Genomic DNA, 6230 nt, shown 5'->3' with positions numbered 1-6230 from the left:
TCTAAGGGCCCTAGGCTGATAGCTGAGGGTCCCCTCTTTCCAGGGGTACCAGATTTTTGAAAATTGGCCCAGGGGAACCGGAGATATCAGACTTCGAAGCAGTGGTCCCCATCCAAGACTGTTAATTGCTCTTCCCAGCCAGATATCTCTGGTTCTGTCTTAGAGTTTTTTGAGGATATTCTCCAAAATATGGGACTCCCCCCTTTCAGTGGACATTGGTAGCTTGTCTCTACTATGCCCAGAACCAGAGATATAAGCCTTCAAGCAACTGGTCCCTGCTCCAGCTCCACACATCTGGTTTGCAGTTTTATACTTTTGCCGGTGGATTGCTCTGGCTCCTGAACTCTGATCCCCAAGTCCCCAGAACTTCTTGAAAGGTGGGACTCTCTAGTTTTTTTAATCGCTTCCAAAGCTAAGAAATCTATTTCCAGGAACTGGAGATATCTGCAGTCAACCAAACCTCCCTCCCACCGAAAATGATGAATATTAAGTCCACTCCATTATCGACCCCTCCCCTGCGTATTACACACCCCTTACCACCCTGGAAGTTATTTAAGAGGGCCGCTTTATTCATCCCAATGCCTCTTCTAGAGTTTAGTTTTCTCCCTCCCGCCCCATCTCCCACCATCTGTGCAGTATAGGAGTAATTAGCGGAAATTACTGCTCCAGGTCCTACATGCTGAGCAGCAGATAGAACACCCGCTACCGCTCACGGGACATCAATGCTGCGGCTGATAGCACCCCCACCCCTACCGCTGGAGGATGGGTAGGGGGTCCAGTGCATCGCTGTGCCCAGGGGCCTACACTGCTGTTAACACAGCCCTGGCTGTGAGAAAGCATTGCAGCTACTTCATGCCATGGCTTGCTATGAATATTACATGCTAACTCATCTCCATCAAAAGTATATTATAAATAGGGTGCAAACAGGATGTGCAGCACGGTTCACAGGCGCAACAGTATATTACGTTACAAATCAGACTGTTACACAACGTAAGGAAATAAGGCTGCTGGTGAGACCTTACAGTCAAAATGGCTGTACAACAGGGGATGACACTGTGGGAGCGTAGGGGAGTTTGTTAGGAAGAGGGTCTGGCTGGCTTTTATGACAATATGTTGTTATGGGTGTGTTTGAAGCTGTGGAGACAAGTGCATATCCCCGAGTGGGTTTTGGAAAGAGTGCCATAGGTGGGAAACAGTGCCTGGAGTGGGAGTAAGAAGTAGCAATCAGTTGAGGGTGGAAATCTTTTCAGAGCACAGTGCATGGGAAGGATGCTGGAGATGAAAGGGAGACTCATGACATAGCTTTATAGATGTGGAACAGACAGGGGATAGGGAGCCTGTGCAAAAACTGGCAGGAGTGAGAGCTGATGTGAAACAAGTGGGAATGAACACAAAGCAGCAGCATAGAGGATGGATGAAATTATGGAGAAGAGGCTGCAATAGTCCATGTGAGATGGCTGAATCTTAGCTGTATGAGAAAAAGAGAACACACACACACACACACACACACACACACACACACACACACACACACACACACCTGTGTACTGGGACATTACGCATGACAATAACTGGAAATATGCTTCCTGTAGATGGCATCTAAACTCAGGGAAATTGGCTTCAATATATGTAAAAATACACTAAAAGACAGAGCCCATGCATAACCTAGCCACTAGGTGGAGCCACTTCTTTAGGCAGCATTTATCACAACTTAAACCTCAGACGCTAAAGCCCAAGAAATGTCACTAGTATTCCTAAACAGGGCGATTAGCAGAGCAGACACAACATGTAGTTGACAACACCCAGGTTTAAGGTTTACAGAAAGGCTAAAACCACAGACTGCACAGGATACTTGACCATATGCGCCACAAGATAGATTTTTACAGGATGCACTCCCCTATGACTGCGCTTGGCAGAACATACCTTTAATCTGGGACACCTAAAATATACACAGGTTCTGTGGCTGGCTAAATTAGGGTGACCATATTATCCTTTTTACCTGAGACGCTCATGGATTACACAGGTTCTGTGGCTGGCTGGCTTCATGCCTACATTTCAGATGGTTTTAATCAGCCACAGAACCTGTGTAATCCATGAGTGTCCCAGGTAAAAGGGATAATATGGTCACTCCAGCTAAATTCATTTTACATGGTTTCAAGCAGCCACAGATGTAAATCATTGGTGTCCTGAATTAAACAGTTATTATGGCAAACCTACGTACGGCAAGTTAATAAAGTGTTAGTTAAAATGATTTACATTAAAGTTTGCTGGCTAATGAAAGCCACCTCGAATTCCCCCTTATTGCCAGATGTTGATTGTTACATACCTGTATACCTAGGAATAGTCAATATATTTCCTTCCAGGCAGTTACTCAGCAGGACACTCACTTTGTGAAGGTTTTTAAAGCTTTAAAGACACAGTAATACAGCACTTACCAAGTAAAAAGTAAACTCCCAAACCAACTGAAATAAATGGTCACAACAGGCACCACCAAATTAAAGCAGACTGAATTTTTAACAAAGAACTTTACTTTTATTTAAATATAGTAAAAATAAAAATCAAGATTTTAATTTATATGAAATTTATAAAGTACATTTTAGCAGGTATTTATAGTGATAAAACATAACTGTTCAAACACCTACCATAAAATAAAATAAAAAACACAGGTATAAGACTTGGAAGTCCTTCTTAAACAAAAAATAAATAAAAAGACTGTATACCTGACTAATCTCTTACTAGAAAATCCAAACACCTCAATCTGATAACATTGTAGCATCAACCATGCCATTTTCTCCCCCCCCCAACTAGATTATATTTGACTTGCTTGAGTTTAACCCAGCATCAACCCCTCCATTGTACAGGCAGATTTGTCACTTGGAATGTATATAAAAATGGAAGTTGAGATTTCAGGTTCACATGAAATCATTAATGTTGGTTTAATTATCTGAAAGATGTAATGAATCCATAGTTACATAAACCATAAGGCACAGTTTCATCAGGTTTGGTTTAAATAGACCGAAGTATAGAGAGGTTTATTTTGTATTCCTGTGGTAGTATTTCACTGATGCAATTATGGAAGTATTTGTAACTTTAAAAAAAACACCCAGAACACCAGCCCACATGGGTTTATCTAGTCACGCTGTACATGACCAGCAATGACATCCACTGTGCACAGTACAGCCATTGCATTTACCATTGGGTTTGTGAATAAGGTATTAATTGACAAAGTATTTTTTTTTATAAACACCTGACAACTTCACTAACACACCGTAGAACCAAGTATTACAGATTTACTGCTCACAAAGCCTCATACCACTTTGAAAGGTAATCTAAGTAAATGCCTTGGTGCAAAGTATTACCCGGATAGTATCACCAGTGTTTTAGAATAAAGTGTTCTGTCCATGTTATACTGTGATTTAGTGTGGACTGTTTCATTTTAATGTTATGCTTATTCCTTTCTATATATTTACAATCTAGTCATGTGGACCATTCCGGGCTTGTTCCTTGGCCATCCTTAGTTGTGGCTGAAGCTCTGCTTTAACTGTTGGTGTCACAATATCTGCTTGCAGACTCAAATCTTCAGTGAAGTCAAGTTGTGTGTTGTATTACATTTAAGTGTAGATGTAATTTATCATTTGATACCTCATTCAGCAAATGTACTTCCGCATTTGGTTTAGGTTAATATTACTGTAGGAAGCTCAATTTAAGACGACCAGTAAAAGTAACACTATTTTACCCCATACCACAGAAATAAAAACACAAGCCTTTCTGGTACCACAAATAAGGACTCAAACACAAATCACGAATAATTGTAACATACAAACAAGCAAAGTGTGTAGCTCATGTGGCACACACTATAGTAAACTCATATGTACATGGAGCAAGTTACAGTATAAATAGTTAGCACAGTTTGTGCCAACAAGCACAGCAAATATATACAGCATAACAACTGAAGATTGCCCTGCTTTTCACTGCAGGTTTATAAACTATCAACTTCGATTTTCATCCATAGGGAGAAGGACAGAGTTTTTATAGCGGGCACAGACTTGGCATAATAAAAGTTCTTAACTGGGGGCTTTGTTATCCTCATAGTGAAGAGAAGAATGTTCATAGTGGGCAGTCTAGGGCTATAGCAAGCAGAGTAAGGATAAACACTAGATGCGCATCTTTAGGAGGGACCCAAATCTAGGACATCTGACGACTGGCAGGAACCAAGGAGCTCTTCTATGAAGTGGACCGCAGTAATGGGACTTTGGGATGCAGAATATCACAGGCACATGTAGGAAACATCTTTGGCCAACAAGGGAGGGACAAACTCCTAACGGTACACTGGTCTCAGGTCGTACATCTCAGGCTAAGGGAAGCATCATGTTAGGATCCACTGTGGTTCTTGTGGCAGGAAACACGAACTGCTTGGTATGTGGGTGTTATCTGTAAAGAATCTAAAAATATCCATTTATAACCCCTCCCCCCACCCACATATGTATGCAGATATCTTAGCACCTGCCCTACTTTGTATACTTACTACCCCATAATAGAAAGATGGACATAATTTATAACCTTAAACCCCTCCACTACACAGATTAGGACATTACTATACAGAAATTAAAAAGATTCATCAGTAGTCTGGGGCACAGCCTAGCCAGTAGCTGAAAAAGTAAGATACCAATGCCAGATGTCTGTATAAACCTTCGTCAAGTTACGTCAACGTTTTAATTTAGAGCAGTTGGAGCCTATTCAGTTCAAGGTTTCACAAGGAGGAGTTAGACCTGGAAAATAAAAGTGGAGAACTCAAATGCACCCCCCCCCCCTTTCCCCCCCTCAGCCATAAAAGGCTACACCTCTCACTTAACCCATCATTGTTAAATGACTTATGATTAAAACAGACACTGCCACCTTGTGGTTACCTAAAGTTATACACTACGCTGCAGTGACGTCACCACCAGCTATATCCCCTCCTTAGACTTACTGTTGTATTAGGTTATTCTAAATTCCAGCAAATAAAAACTATTGTACAGAATACCGCTGATTTATCTGTGCTCCTCAGTTACAGTTGGGACTCAAGATCATCAGAACATTCTTCCCTAGGGCAAGCATGATCCAGCACACCGCCTGATGACACCTCGTTCACAGGACCACTCCTAAGGATCATAAGAGGACCACATAGATGTAGAATACCACCACCCTATTCACTGTTGCCTACTAATCCTCAGTACACCCGCACAATAAATATTGTAATTCATGATTTCATGGTGACTGCTGCTCATATGCTTATAACTGACAGAAGCTACAAAATAGTAAATTAATAGCAATTTACCACTATTTAACAAAAACACTTTACCTGATATCTTACAGAGTGCCTACATTAAGAACTTAATATGCAGCAAATGATCATAAACCAAAATACTGCCTTGCAGTTATTATTACAGCCCGTTTTAAAAGTTTAATAATGGAGACTACATTAAACAGTTAGAGAGACCGTTGCATAACCCAACGCATACTCACCGCTGCCGGGACATTATACATACCTAGCTGCAAATGGAACAAAGAGCAAGCCTGTGCTCTTCCTCCCTCTCCGCAGACCCATTCTTCCACCCGACAAAAAGCTTGCATAGAATCTGGTCCGCTGTCTCTTTATATAGACCTGTAGGACTGACAACTCACCACTGCAGTTATCCTTCCGCCAAATTGAAGTAAAATAGTTCCCAGAGTAAATTCCTCAAAATAGTAGTCTTGTTGCGGTGGATTTATTTCCTAAATGATTTAGGAGACAGGCAACTCGTCGACTGAAATACCCCATAAACAAAAATCAGTTTAATGAACTAAATAAAATAATGCTAATAAAAAGAGTTAAAAGAAAAAAGAAAAAAAAAGAGAGACTGGAAATTTCCAGAACTGTGCAAGAATTACGCATGCGCACGAATTATATATATATATATATATATATATATATATATATATATTTTTTTTTTTAGAATACAGTTTTTCGAAGCCTCCTAAGACCTTTAATGTTACATTGTTTATTTGTTATTCCGTATACAGTTATGGCAACTTCTATGATTCAGTCTATTGTTCGTTCAGTCTCTATTGTTCAGTATAACTTCGTCTAATCTCCCGTCTACAGGGAAGGCGGAATAATCACAGTAACCGCAACGGCGGATGGATCTGACCTATATAATAATAACAACTACCGCACCCATCTGTGAATGTCAACGTGGGTGGATGGATAT

The 6230-nt window shown here is 40.7% G+C and overlaps 1 long non-coding RNA gene across 1 annotated transcript; it reads right to left on the bottom strand.

The window, feature by feature from the left end:
- Positions 1 to 2510: 2510 nt before the first annotated feature.
- On the bottom strand, positions 2511 to 5909 carry LOC134969101 (uncharacterized). The gene is made up of 2 exons (XR_010189407.1): positions 5529 to 5909; positions 2511 to 5141 (listed from the first exon to the last, which is right to left on the bottom strand). It is a non-coding gene; the product is annotated as an uncharacterized LOC134969101 (long non-coding RNA).
- Between the last annotated feature and the right edge of the window lie 321 nt (positions 5910 to 6230).

This window comes from Pseudophryne corroboree, chromosome 11 (genome assembly GCF_028390025.1).
Source record: "Pseudophryne corroboree isolate aPseCor3 chromosome 11, aPseCor3.hap2, whole genome shotgun sequence".
In the NCBI taxonomy this organism is placed as follows: domain Eukaryota; kingdom Metazoa; phylum Chordata; class Amphibia; order Anura; family Myobatrachidae; genus Pseudophryne; species Pseudophryne corroboree.
Note: the sequence above shows the minus strand (reverse complement) of the source record. Positions and strands in the feature narration are given on the sequence as shown.